The sequence below is a fragment of the Pempheris klunzingeri genome, chromosome 1 (genome assembly GCF_042242105.1).
Source record: "Pempheris klunzingeri isolate RE-2024b chromosome 1, fPemKlu1.hap1, whole genome shotgun sequence".
NCBI lineage: Eukaryota > Metazoa > Chordata > Actinopteri > Acropomatiformes > Pempheridae > Pempheris > Pempheris klunzingeri.
The window spans coordinates 7,433,592-7,460,992 of NC_092012.1; the positions used below are offsets into that span (position 1 = coordinate 7,433,592).

General features: G+C 38.0%; 1 protein-coding gene across 1 annotated transcript in view; it reads left to right on the plus strand.

Moving 5' to 3' along the window:
- Window positions 1–12,828: 12,828 nt before the first annotated feature.
- The window catches only part of glceb (glucuronic acid epimerase b), a 45,679-nt gene continuing 31,106 nt past the window's right edge, over window positions 12,829–27,401 (plus strand). The window contains exon 1 of the mRNA XM_070831341.1: window positions 12,829–12,975. The gene's annotated coding sequence lies outside the window, so the exon portion shown is untranslated. The remainder of the gene's footprint in view (window positions 12,976–27,401) is intronic.

The window sequence follows — 27,401 nt, forward strand, 5'->3', positions numbered from 1 at the left end:
GACGTTGAAGTTCTGCACATAAATTCATGGTCCCCAGAGGATGAAGCCTACTGTTTTTTTTTCTGGTCCCCTGACTTTTCCCCCAGTAATAGTAATAGTAATGACTTTATTTATATAGCACTTTTCTTAACAATGTTACAAAGTGCTATACTGACAAGACAGTTTAAAAAAAACAAGGATAAAAGCACATAGGAAGTAAAAACAATGAAAAGAATACAAATAGTGTCACCAGCTGGTCAAAATTTTGACTTATCCAGTGAAATCTCAACATGTGCTGGATGGATTAGCACCAGTCTTTGATGGTTTCCAGATAATGAACCCTAATGATTTTAATTATCCTCTGTTCTATCCTCTCTTCATTTAGTCTCACCATAACAACATTCAACATGATAATTTATCCAATAGTTTGATTTATGACCAAAATACCTGCAGTCCTAATAACATTTCCATCAGCTCTTCATTGTGTTAATCAGCAAATGTTCAAATGCTAACACACTCAGCAAGGATGGCTTACATAGTAAACATCAATTCACTGACACGCATGTTGTGCATTTGCAACCTTACACTAAGCAGGAAATCAGCATTTTGTAACAAGCTGCAAAGAGCTGTAAGGTGTCTGCTGGAGCTGTGACCACTGGCCTGTTGGTTAATATGTGTGAGCCGTCCAGCTGTGGTTGCAAAGTGTATGAAGTGATCTTAGTAGGGTGATGTCTCTTCAGTTAACTCTGTGGTTTCAGTAAGTGAGACAAGATCGCCTTTTTTCCCCCGTGTGAATTAGATCCTTTTTGAGAGACAGGATAGTTCATATTTAGCTATTTTTGCTGCTAGACCGTGCAAAGTTTGTGTTTTGGGGCATGTCGAGGATCTATGGTGCCTTTAACCTGATAAAGAATATTTTAGAACCTATTTTTATCTATGTAAGCATTATCTTCTTGTACCTCCTGCAAAATTAAACCGCTCTGCATGTGTGAGAACAGTGGGAGCTGGAACAAATTGAGCACTCACAGCGTCAGAAGGCATTCATTATTCATATTAATTGATTCTGGCAGTTTGGAGACAATACCTTGTAATGCAACACCCATCTAGGACAGGAAGACGATAAACATTCACTAATCTCCTCCAGCATGCATACTGAGCAGGCATACTGAACCCCCTGCTCACATGACTCCTTCTTCTCACATCAACCTGGAACTGTGAGGCACCGTGTCACTCAGGTTTTATTTGTGTGCTCTGCGATTGTGATGTGGATGGTTAGAGCATCACGATGTTTGTTGCGTCTCAAGCTGGATTTCTCATCCCTCATCACATTTTTCACAATAGTGCAAAAGATGCTCATGTCCACAAACGCAGAATCAAACGTTGATTATTCTCGTGGGATTCTGAATCGCTGAGTGGTTTTCTGTTTTCCATTTTAAAAAAAAGGGTCTTTTGTTTTTTTCGCCAGCATCCTTTTATATAATCACAAGACTGCTAAGCTGACAAGAGGACAAATGAGATGTACTCTACTGTACACACTCATTTGGTAGAAGTGAGAATGAGAAAAAAGAAGGTCACACGCATCTTGATGTAAATGGCAATGCACTCAGCATCGTGCTGCAATTAAAATTTAATGAGGCCTCTCCATTCTGCTCAACGTGAGCAGTCAGATGTTACTGTGCAGACTCTCCGTTCCTCAGCCGCTCCCTTCCTGTCACCTACCAGCTTTTTTCCATCGGCATGCAATTTCCAAGCAAACCGCATGAAAAATAATATTCAGCCTTCTTTTAAAAGAATTCCTGCTCAGATTGATCTTGATCTTTGGAGATGGTGCTTGTGTTTCATCTGCTGATGGATGAAATGTCTTTAAATGATCAATGCGGGGTCTAGTTCACATAACAAGAGAAGATTTTAGATCTGCTTCTCTATGGTTTACTGTAGCTGAGACATATGAGAAAGTTGGGACTATTAGTCAGGAAAAGATCATTCTTTCTGTATCTTTGTATTGAAACAGCACCTGATACATTCACTTGTGCCTCTTCAACCCAGAATACACGTAAATACCTACAACACACACCCTGTCACTACATCCATTTCTCTTTCTCTGTCTATATCGCTCTTTAACACACACACACACACACACACACGCACACATGTTCACACAAAACATCCCTGCTTGGGCCTAATCTTATTTCAACATGGCATAATTACATATTTGCAGAGTGCTAATCTGCAGCAGTGTCCTTATGTTTATTATGAGGTGGAGGAGCATTTGACACACATCTGATAATCAGTACAGTATGCTGGAAAGATGCTTTATTGCAGCAGGTGATGCATATTTTCATAGAGTTAGTGGTTTCTGCAGACTATGGCTATAGACTATGACTATGATCAGTTAAACCAACTCTTTAGTTTAGTCTTTTTTAGTTTTTTTTTTCTGTTTTTTTTTGTCTTTTGATTTTTGGTCATTCACTAACCTTTTGTTTTAGCGCCACCACAAGGGTGACATTTTTGTTTTTTTGCTAAATGACACCCATTGGATGGATTTCCATTATATTTTTCAGATATCCACAATGCTGAGAGGTATCTGTCATTGGTGATTCCCTGACTTTTCGTTTTGTTCCGCTTGTAGGTCAAAGTTTACACTGATCCAGTGAAATTAAAGACATTCAAGGTTCCCAGATGATGCACCTACTCACTTTTCCTCTATCAGCACCTGCAGGTTGACAGTTGTGTTTCTGAGTCTTATTAACAACTATCAGATTGCCATGAAATTTGATATAGACACTTATTTTCACCTCAGGATGAATTTTAATAACTAGTGTCACATCAGTTCAAACCAATGTCCAATAATTTGGTTTATGACCAAATACCTGCAAAACTAATGACACTCCTATGAGACTCAGCTGTACGTTATATTTAGTGCTAATTAGCAAATATTAGCATGCTAACACTCCGAACAAAGATTGTGCACATGGTAAACATTATACCTGCTAAGCATCAACATGGTAATGTTACATATTACTAACATTACAGACAAGGTGAACCATGTGATGTAGTTCCTGTTCTAAAATAAAGAATACAAAATGTTTAAATATGTATTTGCCATTAATCAAATTATACAAATCATCTCAATAAGCTATTTGATAAAATAAAGTAATCTACAAAAGAAGTCTTTACAAAAATAAATCTAACACTATAGCTGTAGACACTTGTGTTGAGTCTTTATCATCTCCTTGTAATGGCCTTCACCAACTAACTCTGCACTAATGTCTTGCCACAGCAGCAGCCTTACTGACATGATTGACATTCATGAAGGCATCCACTGTTCGTCACAGAAACAAGTATCATGTCCTCAGTCTCCTAAGAAAAAAATAGTCAATGTTTCGGTTGAAGCACTCCTAAAAATTCCCTGCAGTAAAAGAGGGAAGCTGCAAAGGTAAATAAAATGATAATTTATCTGGTATCAAGAACTTTTGTAATTTGCATGACTTCTCCCTGTGTTAATGTTTTTAGTCCAGAACCTCATTTGCATAATTCCCATTATCCCATAAGAAGTGGTACCAGCTTCAAAAAGCTCCTCTTTTTTTTTTCACTTGCACTCATCACTTCCTACTCTCGTCTCGTGGGAAACATGGTCTCACTTCTAGTTTTACAAGGAAAGACATACATGCAACAAGTTGTTTTCTTTCCTGTATTGTTTTTGCAATTTTACACCCCCATGAAACCTTCGCATGCGGAGAGACCACAATGGATGTGATGTGTTGCTTTCTTTTCAGCAGGCAGTGCTTTGTTATCAACAAGCTGTGTCATGGTTCCAAGATAATTCTCAGTGGCAATCTTTGAAAAACACCTTCCATTTTCAACAATGATATAGTAGCTATAATGGATTGCATTTTAGTCTTGAGAAAGCAGATATGTGGATGATATAGAAAACACAGATATTTATTTGTAACTTATTCTTTCCTGAAACCATTTCCATTAAAATCTTTATTATTTCGTTGTGTCTATGTAGCCATAACAATGGCTGCACGGATTTGCCAACATAGTTCAGCTGTTCTTTATTTTGACTCCTCCTTACCTCTTGCTGTTTTTTGACTTCTCATCTGCAGGACGGGCAGAAATGCGTGAGCACTGACTGTTTTCTCACTGCTGGAAAATGGGTAGCCCTGCCAGAAAAATATGCAACTAAACATTAATCGCCTGTCTTTTTTGTTTGGCTCAGAAACAAACTCATTTGGAAATAATCTTGTTGCTTTCTTGTTAGTAGTCTGAGAAAATCATTACGGCTCTTGTTATGTTCAACAAATACAATGCTAGAGCCAGCAGCTGATTAGCTTAGCTTAGCATAAAGACTGGAACCAGGAGGAAACAGCTAGCCAGACTCTAATTCTACAGATTAAATAAATGCATCACGTCAGTTTGTGAGCTTTAGAGGCACCGGTAGGTGGATTCTGTTTCCTTTAGACAGTCAGATCAGCTGTTTCCCTTTCCTTCCAGTCTCTATGCTAAGCTAACTAGCTGCTAGAGTGGTATTGAGCAAGAAAGCAAATAAGTGTATTTCCAATAATCTTGAACTATTCCTTTTAATACTTGAATTACTACACTGATTTTGCATCGCAGTCCTATATTATTGTCAAGTCAGTTTGATAAAATAAAAGATCAAAATCTTTTTTATTCTACACAATGGATTTTATAACATTAGTTAGCTGCAGTGCTCCCCAGGACCTGTAAACAGACTTTGATGTCTCTAATCGGTGGAATCCAGCTTCAGACTTGGAGTGAATCAAAAGCTCTTCCATGTTCATCTAAGCTTCCCCCCTACTGCGAATTGAGAGCAATTAAGGAAAAAGGTATATGCATAGGATTACATCAAATAGCTGTGTGTGTTTGGCTCCGTATACACCATGAAAAACAAAAAAAGGAGCAAAGGCAGTTCGTCGTCACCAGTGTATCGCCTGGTCTGTGAGGGAGGGTGCGGCAATGAGCCATGGCCTGAAGTTACCCCCCTACCAAGAAACTGTTACACCACCTCCCTGAGATTATCAGAGAAACTGTATCTGTTTTTTTTTTTGCTTCTCTGTTTGTCGCATTATTCCATCCATCCATTAGAGTTGGAGCCAATCCAAAGCTTGGGTGGTCGGCTGGTCGACCAACACATAGACAGACGACCACTCAAGCTCACACACTACGGGCACCAAGTAATTAGAGTCACCAGTTAACCTAACCCACGCAAGCACAGGGAGAACATGCAACTCCGCGCAGAAAGACCCCAGACAGACTTGGATCCAAACCTGGAACCTTCTTGCTGTGAGGCAACAGTGCTAACCACCGTGCTATATATGTTAATTTCGTGCTGAAATATGACAAATGGCGAGCATGTTATGGCTACATATAACATGCAACTTCAAAATATGTACCGTCTTTGCTGACTCTAGTTTAGCTTCCAAAGTAAATCTTCACAGGTTTCTTTGCAGTGAAACTGGATGATACAACATATGCGTCCACGGAAAAGTGCACAGACTCAAATTTGTCAAAGAGCGCTTTAGCTTGGTGATGGATTGCAACTGAAAAAGCTGAGCTTTCATAAGGCTGTCAGGGGGGGGATGCCTGCTTCAGCAGTTCTATAACCTCTTTAAAAATGAGCAGCTTTGTGGTAATTGCCTCAGAAGTAGATCATAAATAACAAAAGTTTTAACAAAAGCAAGAAATCATGTTTATATTTTTGGGGTTGACAGCGTTGTCACATTGCTGTTGTTGTATTTTGCTTTGATATAAATGGCTGTAATGTCAAATGAGATGTGATTGTGACAATGCTTTGACACATGCTTATGGTAAAGATTTACCTTTGAGCTGCTTTCTATTGACATTTCTGTCATCATACCAGTTAACCAGCACTTATTTTTATAAAACATGTCATCACGGTTTAGTTGCGATTTCGATCTATGATTAAAAGTCTTATTTATAATCTGAGTTTGTAGTATTGGAGAGCTGCACTGAGGAAGACACTCAACTTCACTGGTGAATTTGTTAGTATTAATTTCAAGTAATTAATTTAAAGAGCAGCAGTGGGGGGGGGGGGGGTTGTAGATTTGCACGTAAAGATAAAAAACTGAGATTGCCCCTTAGGTGCTTTTGTATAAAGGAGGTTGTTTTCCTCTCTCATTAGGCATCTTTCTTTCACTTTGTTTACAGGCTAAACAAAAGTTTCTTCGCTGAGGGAGGACAGCTTAGAAAATATTTATAAAATCAACACACTCTCTCCTGGTGTCTCTCTGCAATGCACTCTATTTAAGGTAAATTAAAAAACACTGGGAGCCATAGCACATGAATCTTTTATGACCTTGAGAGAGTCGACAAAGACAAAAGAAGCTCTGCTCTTAGTGCACTCCGATGCTCAGATCAATCAAATTTCGGTCACACAAACTCATCTCTGTGTGGAATCTTAATCTGTGACTCAGATGGAGCCTCTGGGGAGAGCATCTCCTCAAAATGCTGTGGTTACACGGGGCCAGAAATGATGCACTGATATGATAAGTTGCTTTTGTCGACCTACACAAATGTAGAGATGTTATTCAACTTGAAGCTTTCATTTTCCTGCATGGAGTGCTGCTACAGTTGTTGTGTACATTATTCACATATTCATGAAGAATCACTGACATATTGTCAACATGAATTACATTTAGGCATAACGTTTACATATATATATATATATATATATATATATATATACATATAGTGAGATAAAAATGACATTTGACTTTGAAACAGACTTGTGAATGTCAAAAAAGGCTCACCATGAAGATCCTCAACTGGTATATTTTGCATGGACATCCCCGGAATAGTGAGTTGAAATCTTTCATTTTTTAAAATAGGTTATAGTATTTTCCTGAGGATATTCCTGAGGCTCGGTATGAATTTCTCCTGATGTACATGGAAAGACAGTCTCTCGATGTTTGGAATTAATCATATCACAGAGCCTTATGTGAAGCAGAATTAGACCAAAAGAAATGCAAACAATATCTGTGTGCATAGTTGAGTTCAGGTGCGTTAACATTTGCTTTAGAAGCAGGGAGGTTTACTGGTCTCCCACTTTTAATTAACGTGTCCTTCATGATGAGTTGTCCTGAATACACTGAATAGAGCTATGTTTTAGGAAGGGAACTATTTTTGTGACAGATTTTATTCGTTGAACTTGGGGGAGAAGGCAGAGATCTCACAATAAATACTATTACCAACTAACACATAGATATTGTAGATATCTGGATAACTGGATTTGACTTGTCACACATAGTTTTCCACCAGTAACTACCTCCCTCAGTCCCACCTTTTTTACTTGCTGTTGATAAATGTGTTTCAGCGCCCTATTTGTATTATATAAAAATTATAAAGTTGGACAGCTTGCAGGAAATTAATTTCTGAAGCCAACTGCATCCAGGCCTGTATCAGTTATGTCCCATGGTGCCTTGTGTGAAAATTAGTATTTGATTATTTGCCGTTGCTCTCCATCTTCTTCCATTAGCAACACAACTTTATCATTGTCAAGGACTGAGAATGCAAATTAGCAATCTAACAAAGTATTATCATTCTGAATGGTCTCTGTGGGTTTTGTGTGTTTTATGGGACAGTGAATGCACTCTTCATTAGTACAACACATGACACATGTTTAGAGTGGTGCAAAATATGATGTTGTAAACGCATCCTCAATATTAAGCGACACAAATCACCGAGTGGCATTCGAAGGCTTTGAAAAATTAATGCTTAGATGTAGTCACATTGATATAGTTGTATATGAGAAAAATGCATTTTTGATGCCTCCATCCACAGTTATCTCTGTCCACATAGCACTGTCAGTCAGTTAATTTCTCTTTCTTGTGCCGCAGGTTGACGTCAGATACAGAGAGCAGCACATTAAAGTGGCGCACCTGCTCTCCTTTTGCAAAACTTAAAATGAGAAAAAGACTTTGAATACCAATAGGGATAGATCAAATGAATGGTGGGGATTTTGAGCGCCTTATCTCACTCGGTCAGTCAGTTTGGAGTTGGCGCCTGCAACAAAGATCCCGAGAAATGGACTATAGCCTCAGAGATCCTCCCAGCTCTCCCCTCCGACTGCAGGGGAAACGGGTACATCACACATACATATTATATTCTTTACTTTACTACATTTTGATAGCTTTTTTAAAGGCTTTTAATATTTTCTAGTCACGTTGTATTTTGCCAATCCTCTGCTGTTAGACATTTTGGAGAAAAGTTCATGCGACTACAGTTTGAGCAGCATTTTTAAGGAGGGAATTTGATTTTTAAGACAGAGCATTAAGCCCACTAATCCTAATTTTCTGCTGCTGTCCCCCTGGAATGATTTCTGACAGGTATTAAAAGTGGGACCAGTATTTGAAGTTCTTTTTAAATAGCTTCAGTGAGTCCACATTTTAAACTTGGAGGTAAGTATAGACTTTGAGAGTTTGAGCCACAAAAAACACCCAGAAATCTCTTCAGCTGTGATGTGTTTAATCAGCCTGTGAAAGGAAATTTGAAAAAACTGTCTGTTAATTTCCATGAAATTCCTCAGTTATTCCTCAGCGAGTGGGGTTTGACATAGAAGGCTGCAACTGCTTGTCAACCACAAATGTGATTAAGCTCTGAAATATTCTTTCGATTGAAGAACCCTTGTTGAGTCTTCACCGACAGCAATTCACATATTCCCTTTCTTGTTCCGCATTCTACTGTGGAAGAAAGGGAAAGGGAAATTATCTGCTTTGAATTGCCTCTATTTAATCCTAAATTTAAATTCTCTGTACTTTTGCTAGCAGTACATCTTCCTCTCAAGAGTGATAGTGCAGAATATTACTCTGCACAAAGGGAATGACTGGATTTGCATGCTGTATGCATGTTGAGTGGTGAAATGAGCTGTGAACTACATTTCCTTTACATTTCAATCTGTTATCTGTCCCATTACCCTCACACCTGTTATCACTTGAAATTACATTATGGGGTAAGTAATAGTCCTGTGTTTGTCTTCGTCCCTTTTCTTGTTGTGGATCAATGAATATAGACGTACATTTCACCTAATTAATGGTAATGTCACAAATACGCAGTTGAAAATCCTTCTGCAGCTAATTATGTCTGTTCTGTCCTCTATCTAATATCCTGCTGAAAGCTTTGTAAAAGATCTCTTCATGTGGGAACATTATGTCTTTGTTTCTTGTCATTGTCAGGCAATTCCACTAAGACCTGTAAAAAAATCTCGAATAAGGAAAACTGTACATAATCAATGCACAAATAATGAAACTGAAGGTTAACATAACATTGCCCCCCGCAGTCACACGATGCTTTAGGACAAAAAGAAATTACCCTGACATTTCCTTGGTTTTGTAAAAGGGGAATATTAGAAGACTTATATAAAGGAATGACATACTGAAAATTATGCAGAAACACCTCATTGAACTTAATATTATTCCAGTGTCCTTGATTAATTCTGATGATATATTTTTTCTTGATTGTATTTGACTTTGAAGAACAGCCACACTAGCTGCTCTGTGAGGATTTATTTAGGCACAGAGGTGCTTTGAGCTAAATGCTCATGTGAGCATACCAACATGTTCACAGTGACGGTGCTGACATTGCTTCTGTTTAGCAGGTATAATGTTTGCCATCTGCACCATCTTTGTTTGGCCTGTTAATTGCTAATTATCATCAAACACGTAGTACCATCACCAGTGATGCTGATGGGAATGTCATTAGTTTTGCAGGTATTTGATCACAAACCAAAGTTATAGACAAATGTGACATGATGATGGGGTTAGATGAAAAGTAAGGATTATTAAATTCATGGCAGTTATTCTTGAGTTGGACCAGCGATACGATTGTCTGTCATTAGCATTCGTTGTTTTGGGAACATGGATGTCAACCCATCAAGTAGAGATTGAAATATTTCACTTAATAAGAGGAAACTTTGACCTGGAGGAAAAGTCTGGACCAAAGTGGTGGACAGACCAGCACTGCCATCTCTAGAACCATGTTACAGTGCCAACATGTTACTGTGAGTCTCAGTAACACTTTCATGTAACATTGGTTTATCAAAGCTTTGCTACTGTTTTATTTATAGTGAATGATGGGGATGTCGGTCATTTCTTTTGCAGCACATATAAACACAAAGAGAAAAGATGTTTGAATTCTCTCAAGGTCCATTGGTAACTTTGACCTCATACGGTTCACTAAAGAGCACCAGTACACTGTGGTGAATCTCTACTTACTCGTTATAATAAGCATCCTCGATTAGGAGCTCTTAAGTTTACATGACAGCATCACTGGCAGCAAATTCATGGGAGATAAGTTACTGTAAGACACTAACAGTGAGAATGTGCGAGCACTTTTTTCACACCCTTTTTTTTCGAGGCGCAATGTTGCTGTCTTGCATCATGCACGTGCTGTTCTCTGAGTTCCTTTTGCCTGCGATGATATCATCTTCCTTGATTCTTTCTCATGATGTATTTCACAAGATTTGGAATCAGCAGAGAGGGGAATGTCTCATTTATTTAAGCCTTTGCTGAAATATCCTCATGAAGCCTCATGCAAAAGGTATTAGCACTCAGAGAAAAGCTTGAAATTGCACTTTATGTAACACATTTGAGTTTTTCAACAGTGTTTCTTCATTCCTGCCGAAAATACTTCACTACACTCTGACTTAATCATTAACAATAACATGGGACAGGTGCATTTATGTCTTGTATTCTTTTTCAGGGTTGCAGGGAGGCGTGGAGTACACTGAATAGAAAGCAAAGGAGATTCTGCACAGGTCACCAGTCGGTCACAAGGCTGATTCCAAATTTAAAATCATAGTCAAGGATGCATTATACTCCAGGCTCCTCTTTCACATCACAATAAGAATCAGAATCAGCCTTATTAGCCAAGTATACAGGGAGATAAATGTAGACAAACAACTAATTCAAGGACAACCAAGCTTATCATCAAGCTACAGTATAATGCCACTACTCTGACACCAGCAGCATTTTTGAAAAGGAAAAGTCACTGTGAAGGTGGCTGCATTGATCAAATGTCCAAGAATTGTTTCAGACAGAGGAAAAAGAAAAGAAGCAATGTTGCAATTTGTTTTTATGAGGATCTTAAACTATTTCTGCCACAGGAAGCCTTTCTTCTCTCCTTGCAGGATTTACAATTATGCAGTGTGGTGTATGTTGGTTCATCACTAAAGGTAGAGGCTTGTTTGTCACATTTAAATCAAGCTTTACATTGTGAGTCTCTTCAACTGGAGAGATACAATGAGCAAGGATTGATCTGAGCAAAATGGAAAATGCATTATGGTGAGAGACAGAAGTGAGGTGCAAAGCAATACAATGAATAATGCTGTGCAAGAGATGTGGTGCCTCAAAGTGCTGTAAGAAAGTGACGGACACATTTAGAAAATGGATACCCTGCAAAAAATAAATGTTATTCATATCTTTATAACTTAATTCAAAACAAAAAAGACTTTGTAAATGGACCTTTGGCATGAAATTCAGATGATTTAAGTAAATGAAAGGACATTTGTATGCATATAAACTCATACAATTCTCATATAATCCTCATATCTCACCTGAGGATCTGTAATTTATCAAAGACAAACTGCAAACCAGCTTTAGTTACAACTCTTAACTGTAAATAATGAGATGCTGCTTCATCTTAATGATGTACATTGCAACAGATGCTCAACACTGTTGTTATATAAGTACATGAAAATACTAAAATAAGAGTAAAAGTAAAATAGAAACTATACCAGAGCAATTCAACAAGTCTAACATATATAAACAGACTAATAGGCAAGCACTGTGTAGTTTTACTTAATCATACCTGTGTTATCATAGGAATATAACAGAAATGTGCAGAATGTAATATATACTATATTATATCATTTTTGCACAATGCTTGTCGCACGATACTGCATACTATATGTTACTTAATATATTATAATGATACAGTATGTTGCAGATTGATACTGTATATAGTATATTGTACATAGATTTTTTAGTTTTGGATGCTTGATCTCTTTTTAATCTTATTAACTTATTTTCACTTCATAATGTGCAATACTTTTTAAATTCCCCTTTGTTTATATTGTTTCTATTTTTATACTTCGTCTTGTTTAAATTGTACATATGTTTATATCTCCCCCTGTTAATATTGCTGTCCACTAGTATATTATTTATTGTTTTATTGAATGCTCTACTTTGCTACCCTCTTTTGCTGCTCTAACACTCTAAATTTACAAGCTTTGAGACTAATAAAGGAATATCTCATCTTATCTTGATTTATTCTCTTGTCATTTAAACAGAATTCAGAGTGTAAGGCAAAGGAAGAATTGCATTGTACAAGGAAACTTGTTTTTAACTGTGCATATGATAGTAAACAATTGTGAGTGACTTGATATGACTTGATTGTAATTTAACAGTATACCAGAACCTATGGGCTTTCTATAGTATAGTATAGTATAGTATAGTATAATAGTAAGCATATATGTCATATGAATAATAATAATAAATACAATATATAGAACAATATAGTTTTATTGTATAATATTTTATTTCATTTCATTTTATCTTATCGTATTTTATTTTATATCAGATTTATTTTATTTTATGTTATGTTATTTTATTTTATTTTTAATTATTTTTTATTTTATTTTATTTTATTTTATTTTATATGGCACTAACACGAAACAAAATAAATGTTGGGCTCATTTGATTGGTTGGTGGATATCTTCCCGTTCTCGCCACATCTCGCGATACTGGGGATCCTTCCCAGTGAGGAGCAGACTCTGAACTGTGCTCAGTCGCTGTTGTGGCTGTGAAGCAGCGCAGTCAGACAAGTCTCTGTGGGTTGAACCGTAATTCAGCCTGAGACACATCGGGAGTCTTTTAAAACTAACCCACCAAGCGAAAACAACTTCTCCGGGTGTCCCTGAACAAACTCCGGCTCTGCTCGACACCTTTAATCCTGCAGGTAAGCTTGCTAACGTTACGTGTTGTTGGCTTCCCTCAATGGTCCAGACACTCATATGCAGTGCTAGCTGATATTCTCACAGTTCAGTTTTTAAATCCCACCAGTCTTCGTTTCCTCCTCTGTCACGTTTTACCCTCGTCAAACACTTCGCCGCTGAGTCTTTAAAACCACCTTTAGCTTGTCGCCTTGTGTTAACAGAGCCGGAGAGGGATTCAGTAACTTCAAAGCTCACTGTTGACTCTGTCTCAGGAATGCATACCCCTGTTAGCTTGTATGCTAACGATATACATCTGCTTAGTATAAAGTGGCTGTTGGACGGCTCACTAGCTAGCTGGCCAGCTCAGTATAAACATATCAGCCTTTTACATTAATGTTCTGCTGGGGAGGTTGTTATGAAGTGGCTACGTGAGGAAGCCATGTCAGGCTTTTTTTTTTGTGAATGGACCAGAAACTGACAAACTTAACTTGTGCCACCGGTAAGCTAACGCCCGGTCATCTTTAATCAATAACAGTTTTTGCTCTGGGTTTGCAACAAAATCGCATATTTTCCATTTCTAGATTCGTGTGGTGCTCCTCGGTGTCTATCAGATAGTGTCTCTTTGTGGTGTGCAGTAACTTCGCCATATTCAAAGATTTTTCCACCTACAAGCAGCACACGTTTGTGCATCTGTCCTGTTATTATAGACTGGAGGTAAAAGACCACTTATGTGCAATGGTGCTTCTCGGAAGCAATCAGGGATGCATTGGCACTAGCTTTACTTTGTAGTGGTTGATAATAACCTTGAAGGTCTGTTCATACCAGTCCTTTACAGTCTAATCCCCGTATGTTTTGGTTAACTACACAGCTGCATTGTTAAGGATCTGCTGAATTTGCCATTAGGCTATTTTCATTAGGCTTTGGGCTATTTTCAGCATACTGGCAAGTTTTTGTGCTTGTGATGCTTGTTATGCCTGGTGAAATAGGTGTATGCTTGGATCAAATATACATACATCAAACTAAAATAAAAGAAATGTCAAAAAAAATGTAATGTACAAATGAGGGGGTATCAATCAGTGTGGGGTATTGGTTACAATGGTTGAAATTACAAGCTATGAATTAACAGCACAGATAAATGCCATGGTATATAGTGTCAGTGGAAAATGAATGGAGAAAAAAAAAAAAATCACTGAACTGTATGAATGTCGAAATCGGAATTGGAAATAGTTGTACCAGGAATGGAAAGAGTGAATCGAGTGTGAGGCATATCATAATAACCCCTTGTAGGGGTACAACAGAGAGAGAGACATCTCACTCAAAGGTCAGTGGGAGGAGGCATCTCTTGTGACATTAAATGGTGCACCTCGGTTGTGTCAGTCTGTTGCTGAACATACTGAACATGAAGGAGGTGAGAGGACAAAGCCACAGTTGGATAATAAAAGTTTAGCTAGGATGTTTCTCAAAAGCTACATCATTATACTTTTGAACAGAGGAAATGATTTGAACATTCGCCACCACTTATTCTGTAGATAGGTACAGGAGGTCTGGATTTTTATATTGGCTGAGAGTAATTTTGCTCGCTAATGCAACATGCAAGGTCACACTATACGGTTGTAGCCTTAATTTTCCGCACGCCGACAGTTCTTAAAGATCTCTTAGAAAAGCTACCAGATCAGAGGCAAATCGACGTTCACTCAGCGCTCGCAAAGCACTCAATCGCTATGTATGAACTGTTCAAAGATGCAGAGAGCTCGCAGATGCTCGGAAGGTATCAATCAGGCTTAATATCTGGTTGTGTTGGGAACGCTTTGGGTAGCCATGCAATGAACTGCAGACATGGGCTGTGGGAGAGGAAGGAGTCGAGAAGGAGAGACAGAGCATCAACCACAACGTCTTGAAGATGTGCGATTACAAGGCAGAGTTTTGTTGTGTGAAGAGTGCAGCAATCAGATGACCTTTAAAGTCATGTAGTGTGACCAAGCTAGAAATGTATGATCTCTGAATCGCTGGATTCCTGACAAGAGGCAGCGAGCAAAGAGTGTCCTTGGCTGCTCATGTGTCCGCAGCAGCAACAAATAACATGTCTATGCTAACAATCTCCCAGCTGGATGAAAAGAGTGAGTCGAACAGCCTCACATTAATGGCAGGTTAAGGGAGGTCAAGTTTCAAATTGTAATGATGAATGTTGCTCACTAGGTCTCTCTGCAGCCCGCTATGATTTGGATTTCATATGTCAAACTACACCACAGGCTATACCAAGTATGGTGTCGTTATTCATTTATGGTGGCTGACTACCACAATACCTTAAATGCTTGACATTATATAACCAGCTGAAACATGTTTAAGTTTTTCTTAAATTCCATTTCAGGTACTATCGTGTATGCTATCACACACCAATGTCCCTTACACGTGCCTCAGTTTGTGTATATGCACAATAATGATCTGATTATAAGCAGTCAAGTTGAGGTTAATAATTGTCATGTATATTCCATAGTCTGATTCCATTTCACTCACTCACCCACTTGGATTTTTGCTCAGTCACTCAGTTTATTTCCACATGTACGTGTCCAGCAGAGGTCAAGACTAACATTTGCCAAATTTGGACCACATTAGACATTTTGTTTTGTCTGGTTTTGTGTTTGTTAAAACCCAATGAATGTCCCAGTTCTGGTGTGAAATTTTCTACCCATACAAATAAAGGTTTGTAGTTGTAAAATTTCTTTGGTAGATATAGAGAATCTCAAAGTAATCAGAGTAATATTAACACAGAGGCAACTCCACTTAAATGAAAGAAAAGCCATATTTCAAGAAGCGAAGCAGAGCTACTAAAGGAGATGGTAACAGAGAAGAATCAAAGGCAGATATCGTGGACACCACACTGAACATGGAAAGCCAGGCCATCCTGACAAAACATTTGAAAAACATTTACTAAATTCTAAAAAAAGAAAACCCATTTGGGCTTTCTGTGTGTGCCACACCTTCACATAAAAAATGTCCTTGTGGGAGGAAATTATTGCTCATACTTGAATTTTAAGTTGAGGATTCTAATTTGAGTGCAAAAGTTCATCCCTGACTGTAACATGCAGTTAAAACTGCAGAAAATAACAGTAAGTTTTAGAAAGCTTTAGTTAAAAGTTGAACTGAAATGTGGGGTGGGACTATCCAGAAATATTAATGCTCCAGTTATAATCTATGCTGTCTATTATGGCAGCCTTTCAGTCAACTCTGGCAACCAGCATTGATCACTGGCAGCCAGCCTGGCTACCATTTCTAAAACTCGCTGTCGGGCACTGTCTGGTTTCATTTGGTGCTCTGAATTTACGCATGAACCAGAAAGGCAGTGGAGTGAAGCAGATGCAAAGCAGTTTTTTCCCTGGTGGAAAGTAAGGTGGAAGACACTTGCATTTTAGAGGCAGAAGTGAAGAGTGGTACTTTCCATGGTATGACTAAGAAATGTATTTATATTTGATAAATATCATTAAACATACATATTTTGTGGTACCAATAATGTTTTCTGCTCGCTCCCATTAATCCACCTTGACATAATCAAATAAATTCAAGTCATTGATGAATTGTGCCACTGAATAGATTAGCTTATTTTAATCAGATTTTACATGTTAGTCGAATTAGAGAGTGTGTTCTTGTACTTGCTACATAGTGAGGAGCACAACACACATTTTAGTAGCCGAGTGAGGACATTCTTGGGAGGTGAGGACATTTTGGCCGGTCCTCACTACTTCAAGGGGCTGTTTGAGGGTGAACACTTGGTTTTAAGGTTAAGATAAGGGGCTGGGGAATGCATTATGTCAATGAGGGACCTCCCAAAGATAGAAGTACAAGTCCGTGTTTGTGTTTGTGTTTGTGTTTGTGTTTGTGTGTGTCTTTTTTGCACAAAGAAGAGGAAGAAGAATTCCTTTATTTACCTTTTTATTACACCTTTACCTTGATAGGTATCTCTCTCGTGCTCTCTTGGTTACCTACACGCAGAATTTTCACACTTATTCTTCACACATACTGTATATAAGATGCACACCTGTACATACATTCTTCAAATATTCACACTCTTAAATCACACTTAGTCATTAATGTAATATACCAATTTTCTCACCTACTTGTATATACATAATAGTTCTATGTTTTTAGCTGTATGTCTATTTCTATTAGTCAAAGTTATTATAGGTAGCTAAAACTAAACAAAGAATTAAAACTAGGTGTGAAACTAACCAATCAAACTAACTCAAACAAGATTGTGCATTTACAAAACTATACAAGAAATGTTCATTGTGGTCTTTATCAAATTGGTCATAACAAGCATGATGAGGCGTTGGTGCATATGTTTGAAACTGAGATGGCTGCATCCATAAATATCAAAGAAAAGAAACACTAATATTGAAACTAAGAAAAGGTTAACTAAAACAAAACTTTCAAACAATAAAAACTAAACTGAAATGAGCAAACCCACTCTAGAGACTAACTTAAAATAAACTGAATTAAAAGCAAAAATTAAAAACCAAATAAAATTGAACTTAAAAACGAAACTGTAATAATTCTGGTTTAAGTACATTGAGAACAACCTAAAATCACTGTGTATACAAAGTTAGTAGAGATGATTCTGATTCTAAAGTACCCCCATAAACGTGTGTGTATTCATGTGGCTGCATTTATGATAAAGAAGCAGTTTCTGATATTTTCAGTGTGTTGTCTTATAATGGCTTCTCATACCAGTTTACATGCAGATCAGTTTCCAAGTTTGTTTTGTACTGTTTACTTTTTTTGCACACTGATCAGTGCTTAACATCATGAGGTTCATCTAATATGAACATTGATTTGTTACTTGTTTCCAGACTTTTGTTTGGATATTTTTTAAAGAAAGACTGCTTCAAACTACTTCCTGACTAAAGCTGCTTAAAACTACTGCACCGGCTGGCTGTTTGAAATATGTCAAAAAACATTTGTAGATATATGTAGTAATTCACAATTGGTGACATTAAATAGACAAAGGAAAATTTATATATAGTTTATGATTTGGTGTATGGCTTCATATCCAGGGATGGCATCCAGAAATGTGCTAACAAAGGGGTATAAACAAAGCCTTATTCCATAGGGTGTGCATTTGTACTATTTCTGAGTGGTGGCAGATTGCAAAAACACTGGCAGAAGTTGGCAGCTATTTAGGCAATCGGCACAGAGCTGATAGAAATGCCTAGAGTAGACGGAATATAACCAATCAATATATCACTCTAAAATATTGTAGAAATTGATAATACGTTATAATACTTGAACCCACAACTAATTTAGACCTAAACAAAAAGACATTAGAAAGCCATTAATCTCTACAACTGGCAAAGTCATCCTTTACTCACTGGTATTGATCAACAGCTCCACTTGGATGTATTAAGGCTATTTTCTTGCTGTGGTTTTAAAAGTTACTCCTCCAGCAGAAAACACCACGCAGCAAGATGTTGTTTTTATCCATATCCACACTACAGTTCTGTTCCATTATACTTTATTATATTATTTTGATATATTTGATGTTTGCGCATCAAGACACACAGTACGTAAACTGTGTCTCACAGGGTCTCCTGTATTCATGGTTCACGACTGTGCCGTATCACTTGTTTCACACACATCTAGTCATATTCATACACTCATTTGGTATATGGCATAGATGCAGCTCTGACATCTGAGCATGTTGCTGTTTTGTTATAGTGCATATGTTGTATTTTTTAATGGCTTTTTTGATGTGGTGTAATTTATGGTGTCTTTCAATGGCAGCATTAAGCTTATTTACAGTTTCACCAAGCCCTCACGATTCTGTGTTATTTTAACATGTCACAGATTTCAGTTCATCTTCAGTAAATATTAATCATAGGACACTTTCTTGTGCTATCTTCTGAATTTGGCAGAGTGCAGCTTTATGTCGCTATGCTCTGATTTATTGTTGATGTATGACCTTCCAAAGCCATTTCAGTCTTTTCTCTGATGAGTGCCCTTAATCAGCACATTTCACCACAATGCATGAAAACAGTCAAGTGTTCTTGCGGCTGAAGTTCTCTCCTCTTGTTTCAAATGCACAGTCTGTTTAAAACATTGAGGAGCACAGGACAAGAACCTTTAGAACCGTAACATAGTTTGATATTGAACTCATTTCCACCTTTTCTTCGGCACTAAAGAGTAGAGCAAAGTAGAAAACCAGATAGCTACTTGTAGCATGTCCATTCCTTTGCTTTGTACGTTATAGTAATTATCAGCCTTAAACCTGAGACCATTGCTAGTTGTCTTTGATCCACTGCTCTATGAATTATGCAGTTGCCTATAAAAGAATATCACTCCCTATTATGATACTGTTATGCCCAAGGTTTTTGCCATGTCTCGACGCGTTTGTCTCAACAGGAATCAACAGTAGAAAGATCCAAGTCTTGGCATGGTCACAAATTTTAATGTGTGTGTGTGTGTGTGTGTGTGTTGCCTACCTGTAGCTTGAATTTCTGTGTGGCACTCATGTTAAAACCTGTGTCTTCATAGCAACAATAATTTCAGGGTGTCAGTCTGGCTTCTGTATGAATCCTCCCCTTCGTCAGTCAGTTGATGCGGCAGTAATTCTTTTTCACATTTTGTGCTTGGCTCCGGTAACTACAGGTGGGATGAGATGCCAGCTGATGTAGGTAATTTCTTGCTCATTATGTTAGAGTCTGTATAATTCAAATTGCGACAGCCCTTTAAAAGGTTTAATCTTCTGTTTTATTACTGCATTATCTACTGATTATACATTTTTAAACGGTAAAACCTTTTTTGTCTCCTCTTAACATAGAAAGCAAATGTAACATTTATTTTCATCTGTGTTTACAAGTCCTCTTTTTACTGTGCATTTATCATCTTAATTAAGCTTTAAAGGAAAGGTCTGCATGGGGCCCGAGTCTTTTCTCACACTCTTGAGGCTTTCCCATCTGTTTTCTACCAGCAGCCTAAAAAGAGATCATACTGGCTTAGTTATTAGCGGAACATATTTAAATATGTTACATAACCCCTGTTTTTATTGTTCTATGGTGTCCTCAGCATTCAGTTTTATATCAATAGTTGTAAAAAAAAAACCAATGCATTGTTCATCTATGAACATGTATGCTTTAGGGCTGATTCTGGTTCGCTTGGACAATATGCTTGTGTCTGACCAAATTTTTATTGGTCGGGAAATCATTGGTGTTACTTTCATGATGAGAAGTCTTCTTATTCCATTATTTTCATTTATTTATGATGCCACTACTGTAATTCACTACTAGTGGAAGATTGGCACTGATTGGATATGAGAGACCGTAACATGGAGCAAATTGTGTGTTCCCAACTCCCCATCGACCCAAGATTTTCTTTGGTTGACTACAGCCTTATCATGGTTATATATGCTGGCCCTTAAAGATTTGAGACGAGGAGGGTTTTTTTCACCAGTACAGATTTTACAACATTTCTAACAAAGTATATCTTTAATATGTTTTTATTGAGCCTTTAGTGGCAGAAGAGAGATAATCAGAAGTGGGTTGTTTCAGACTAAAATGGCAGATGGCAGTTGTATTGTTTGATGATGACCAGAAAATACTCATCAAATTAGCTATTTTTTCCTGCTCCTCACATCCCACTATCTAATATGGCAGCAGTCAAACCTACTGTGTTCTGTATGATGGTCCTTTGAGACCATTTATTGCCTTGATTAGGATGAATAGCCTGCTGAGTGGATGTTGAATACTGATAATAATGGGCTAGTTTTACATACACTTTACACCACGGACCTGTGGTTAAATATTTGTGTTTTTTTTCCCAGATTGGGAATGACCCACCTAGGACTCTTTAGCCATTCCAATGTATGGAGTTTCCCAAATGTTTTGAGTGCCCAGTGAGAAAGGGAACGATTCCTCAAATTATGTCTTTTTTTTCACCAAATGAATTAAAAAAAAGTCAAATGTTTGAGAATGGGATGCATAAAAGCATTAATAAATATTTTTTTCTTTTATTGAATATATAAAATGTTTCAGAGTAGCTCTACTTTCAAAGAACTAATACATTTCAGAATTTGCATAAATGTTTGGCTTGAGTGCATATGTAAATAAGTATGGATTTTAAAAAGTGTCATATGCAAGTTGGTCTACGCTCATTGTCTTCACTATCCACACCCTTCTATTAAGAAGCCTTAGGGCTTCTCTCTCATTGGGCACTAGTCCACTCCCAGCTTGGACCTGTTGGATGTCAACTTCCCCTTTGTCTCAACATTGGTGCTCCACTTAAAAATAAAGTGCTGTATTACATATACACTACTCACAAAAAGTTAGGGATATTCGACTTTCAGGTGAAATATATGGAAAATGTAAAAAGTTAATGCTACAGTGATATTATATCATGAAAGTAGGGCATTTAAGTAGAAGCATGCAATGGTAATTTTATTCATCTTAAACAATTTATTGAAAGAAAATCTAACAACAGTGGAGGGTATGCCACAACACAAAATGTTCAGTATCTCAATAAATTGGGATGTGGCCAAAGGACGTCCACTCCTCTCCTTTCTGTGACTCTTCCAGTCTCTGTATCACTGTTACAACCTCCTGATGACACTCTGTGACCCTCTAAGCTCAGTGAACACCTCCGTCTGAGGACTTCCTGTTTGAAGCCTCCAGTGTCGAGGTGCTGCTGATCAATTGTTAGGTGTCGTCTTGGTCTCATGATGTCAGAATGTGAACAGCAGGATGAGGAGGACTGTTTAAATACCAATTCTAACTGGAGCAGGAAATGTATTGGTGGATTCATGGATCAAACCTGTTGTGAATGTTGCTGTTAAGCTTCTTGTTAGAGAACAGCAACTGGTGCAAAAAGTACTGAAACACTGAACAGTTGGACATGTGCATTCAAAAGTTTAGAGAAGGTCACATTAAGTTCACCTGGAAAGTTTAGAATGCATTTTAGGTTCATCCTGAAATTTCACCTGAAAGCCGAATTTCCCTAACTTTTTGTGAATAGTGTAATTACAGCCTCACCAAACCTTTATTGAAGAACAAAGGTTCAGAGCACAAAAGCAAATACAGTAAGAAGGAAAAGAAGAATGTGGCCTTGTATATGTTGGTTAAGTTGCATTTCTTCAGAATAGCAACTATTTCCAAGAATAATTTAGAGCTATTGTGGCCTGTATCGTCAAGCTGTTGTACCATCTCCCTCATCTACAGGATATCAGTAGTCGCTTTCTGTCTGCCTCACTGCTATAGCTGCTTGAGCTCGCTTATGCTGAGAGTTTTGTTTCTAAATCAGTTAACAGAAAGTTTGTCATGTGTATTAGTAGGTTAGTGGACAATGGGCTGCTCTGTTTTGGCTGCATGCATGACACTGCCTAAATCCTAAACTCCTGAAGCACAAAATCTACTGATTTACTGAATTGTTACATTGCCTCTGATAAGTAGCTGGTATTAACATCTTCTCGTTGAAGTTTGTGGTGTGTCCCACAAGAAAGGAGGGTTTTGTCTGGCAATGTTTCGATTGTATAATGACTACACAATTTTTTCGCCTTTTGGGATCATCTCTTTGTCAGATGAGGCATCATACATTCTTGCTGTGACTTGGCCAAGAGACACGGCAGACGACACACCGACCAATTATAGTTTGCCGTCTTTTGCAACATGCTGTAGAAGGAGGTGCTATTCCACCTGACAGCGCTGACATCCATGTGCCATATTGCCTTATTTACACTTGTACACGGAGGCTCCTCTGTGCTCCTTTGGGTCACTGTCATGAAACGTGTCACAGAATTTGTCAAACCAGGCAAGTGAAGACAAAAAATGTGGTCAATTTGTCAAGACATTGTGAGGTGTCCCAGTGCTGCTCCATTTATTTTATGTTATGACACCCTACATGTGATCAAAATGAGCTATTCAAAAGGGGCACCCAATGCTCACTGTTATTCTCCACATTTGTCAGGTCAGGTGATTATCGGGCTGATATTGTGTAGTCTGGTCCTGGTACTAGATTGCAGGTGATATACTGTCCACCCTTGTGGAAGTGTGTTACAATGTTTAAGGGTTTTTCCCTATCAAGTAGCAACAGCTAGATGATGGTTTAGGCACACTGTCAACCCCTCCAGAAATGTCCTTATTTCTTAAGATACGCATCCTCTACCATTATGAAAACTGCACTTGGCATGTTGACTTTACAAATTTTCTAAATTTAATTGTATAACTGTTAAAGTAATCAACTGCTTGGAAATCAGTACACCTTTATTTTTTGAGAGTTATTTCTACCACCAGACACAAATGTTCACAGCTCAACAAGCACGTTTTAATTGCTGCCTTTGTTAACATTTAGTCTACATGTCTCATGTCTTTCCGTGCAAGCTTTTGGCAGTGGGTTGAGGGGGGTTGGATGAGTCCAGGCTCTCTGTGGGACACTGCTGTTGTAAACCCTTGCCCTGTGACCCTCACAGTACAGCCAACCATAGCCTGCTTCAAAGGCAACACACAGACAGCTTATGTCTGCATACTTTGGAGCCATAACCCCACCCCAGGCACCTTCCTCTATCCCCCTCCTCTATGCTAAATACCAACCACCCAATACAACAAAAGAATGTGGCCCCAGTTGCCCTCAGGCACGCAGACAACAGATATGGACCTATGCTCCCGTCTCATTATTCACTGTGCTTTTTTTGGCTTTCACTGAACAAGTCTTTTAGAAAAATGTGTCTAACGCTGATGTTGTATTGTGGCTGTAGCCAGGATTAAGCGCTGGTAGGTCCAAAAAGGCTTTCCAAGGAATTGTAACACTCTGCAGGGAGCAAGGTGCTCTGGTTGGCTGGCTCATGATCATGTGTGGAGCGCTTGTGCCTTTGCCTTCTGTCCGTCCGTACCCAAACCCAGGAACCCCACTGCCTAACCCTCGTCATACACATAGGTTAACCACACACATAAGCCAGTTAAGTAGTACTGTTCTTCTCTTGTGACAATCTGACTTGCAACTGACTATTCAACGGTAGTGAATAGAGTTGCTACTATTGTGTTGTCACTTTGCTTGTGTTCTGTGCAACCAAAGTTAATTACGTCCCTTGTGTTGTAGTGACAGGCTGAATACTTCTCACTTTATTTTGTTACTCACTACAGACTATGGTTATTATATAAAAATTATAACGAGATGTGCAAAACCACTTTGGTTAACTGAAATAAGAATAAAAACTAGATTTTGAGAATAGATTCACAATCATTTTTTCCCTTACACAATTGATTGCTCATTAAAATGTCAGAAAATAGTGAAAAATGCCACAATGACATCCTCTAATGTCTTGTTATATTCACTTTACTGTCAGAGAGGAGTAGGTAAACCAAAAAATATTCACGTTTAAGATGCACAAATGAGGAGTTATTTTCCATCTTGATAGATAATTATAGGGCTCAGTGCATGACCATTTCAGACCACCCTCATAAGAGCCATTGACTCTTACTACCCAATGTGGATAAAGGATTAATTGTTTTAATAGCCATCTTTACAACTCAACACCCTCCAGTATTAAAAAAACAAGGAGACTCTCAAGCTCTCTCATCTTCCTTGAACAAAATTAACCTTCCACAACCCTGCTTTGCTGTGCCTCTGTGACATTCACACTTGATTAGGCTTGCAAATGAAGTTTTCCTTCTTTTGAGGTAGGAGGTGTGACCTTGGCCCCTGAGACCTCTTAAGTCTTTATTGGATTGGGTGGACATATTAAGCTAGAAGGATGTCCCAACAGTGTTTTTCTGCAGCCAAAGCCCCTGCCTCATCAGCACTTGTTCCTGCTTTTCTTCATGGCTCTTTTGTAGCCTCATGTTCAAACACTTGGTAGCGTCCAGTACTTAAGATAAAGATAAACTTCTTGTGGTCAAGAGAGCCCCCATTTGTCAGTTGATTTAGAGTAAACTTTTGGATTTATATGCACAAGAAGGCCCCTGGCCTATTCATAAGAAGATGAGTGTACAGGAAAACTAGAGGAGCGGTGTGGCCTGTAACACTCTGCATCATTAATTATGGTGTTGAGCTAAAGTCACCGCCTGGGTTACTATGTGCCTTAAAAAGAAGTATTTGACTTCCTTTTGATTCATATATTTTGTATGGGAAAAGCTCTCATTCATCATTGTTGGTTAACTTTCATATACAAATTTGTTCTCATTGATATTTTGAAGAATAACTTCAGTATTTTAAAACATGTGTCCTATTTTTTGCATATTTTGGGTCCGAAATGAGTTGCAGATACAATAAGTATTGGAATTGGTTGATTAGATCTTCTCAGCCAATTTTACTCCTTAATATCAGCATCGGCATCAGCCCCAAAAATCCTGTACCCATTGTGCTCTAGAAAGTACGTCCACTTAAAACACTTTAGCCACTGTTATTCTGACAGCATTATGGAAAGGATCCCTACAGAGGCAGATCTGTAAGATCATTTTAGTGTTTACCAAAACAACAATTACACCCTTTAATTTTTGTTGAACTGAATATATGTTATCTGTTAGAATTGTTAATTAGTTTATACAGATAATTAGCTTTTGGCATTGTCTTTAATCACAAAAGTAGGCAGTGTTTTTAAATCTAATTTTATCTAATTATCTGGTGTCTGTCAAATTTAGAGTTTATTTACCTTTTTGCAATAGTGCAGCAGACATTTTTTCATAGTTTTTGCAGGCAGTCTGCTTATAAGCCTCTACTCAAACTGGCAGGTCAAAGAGGATTTAAGTCGGAGCTAACTGGTCAATTTAAGACAACTTTGTGCGAATATTACCACTAAATTAGAATATCATTTACAACACGACAGGGCAGCACAATGGCTCAGTGGTTAGCTGTGTTGCCTCACAGCAAGAAGGCTAAAATCTGCTGGCCTTTGTGAGCTTGTTCTATCATGAAACCTTTAGTTTCCTTCCACAGTTCAAAGACATGCAGGTTAGGTCAAGTGGAGGCTCTCAATTGCCTATAGATGCCCTTCACAAGAATCCTGCATTCAGTTATTTAAAATTTGATTCTACTTGTCTCAGCAAGGTCCCAGATGAATGCTGTAAATCAGTGCTGGCTGGTGCGTGGCAGCGGAGATCAGGGCTGGATGAGAGTTGAGGTGTAAAAATGCCTTTGTTCTCAAAGTTTTTAGGAGGCTGTAGTTGATTGGGCAAACACAAAGATATGGGCCTCAAAAGAGATTAATGAAGGTTATAAATTTCTCTCCTTTCAGCAGAATTTGGATGGCTGAGACTTTAAAATTGGAGAGTAACATGCTTTGCAATGCAGTCAGTTAAGTGTTATAATATATATATATATAATATATTATAACACTTATTATATTATATATAATATAATATCAACTAATAATGATAAATAATAAAGAAGAATACACTCAAAATTCAGTCCCTCTGATGGTTTGGCCAATCCACAAATGCAAGCTATAGGTGTCGCACCTTTATATATACATATACTAGTGTTAGATCATTTCAGTGTCAAGCGAGGAGACTATATGCGCAGCTCATGATCATTTATTTTTTCATTACAGTTTAATGTTTCCTGTCTTTTCTTATCCATTTCATCTATCTTCTCATTATTATGAATCCTCCTGAAGTCTATAAGCCGTGCAAATGCTGACTGCAGAAAAGGGAGTGAATTTGCTGTCTCTGTAGAGCTCCAAATATGAAGAAGTGCAGCTCAATAAATAGGCTTTGCTGTACCATTAAAGTACAGACATGTCTCCTCTCCTCTGCCTCTCCACGCTGTACTGTATACCCATACCCACGTAGCACATTTTCCATTCAGCTCAGCTCTGGCAGCCCTGTTAGCAATGACGAATTTGATGGACCATGGCTATCTCAATGTCATATCTCCAGCCAGCTTTATCTGTCTAATGTAAAAAGGGACTATGTGATTGTATAACGAAAGGAAGAGCTTTGTCCATGTGGGTTGATAAAATGAAAGTTTAAAGTACATATAAATGGGTTATCATAAAAATCTCTAGATGCATTCAGATAGTGAATGAGGTCATTAATGTTACTTTGGGTAGCACTAAAGGGTCCAATCTGAAGTCGAGTTGTAAACATCCCATCCAGTGTGTCAGTGTCCACCGACCACAAGGATGGAGAAAAGAGCTACGCCTGAGCCATGAGCGACACACACTTGGGGGCAGATGTATAAATGACAGACGTGCAAAATAAAAAAAATGCACGTGATTATTGTCATATTTACCTCCATTCACGGCTAGAGGTGAGAGTGGAAATCTGGCGCATTCACAGCTCTATAAATCAGACGAATTTTTGTCTTGAACAGTGACAGAGTTTTATGCATCTGAACCTTCATCTGTTTTTATTCTGTTTGGCACACAATTTTCAATTAATCATGATCATCGCAAAACAAAAGTTTCATCATTCATTTCATGTGCATGATTATATTAAAGTTTAAAATTAATCATGGTGTTAACATGCACAGAGAG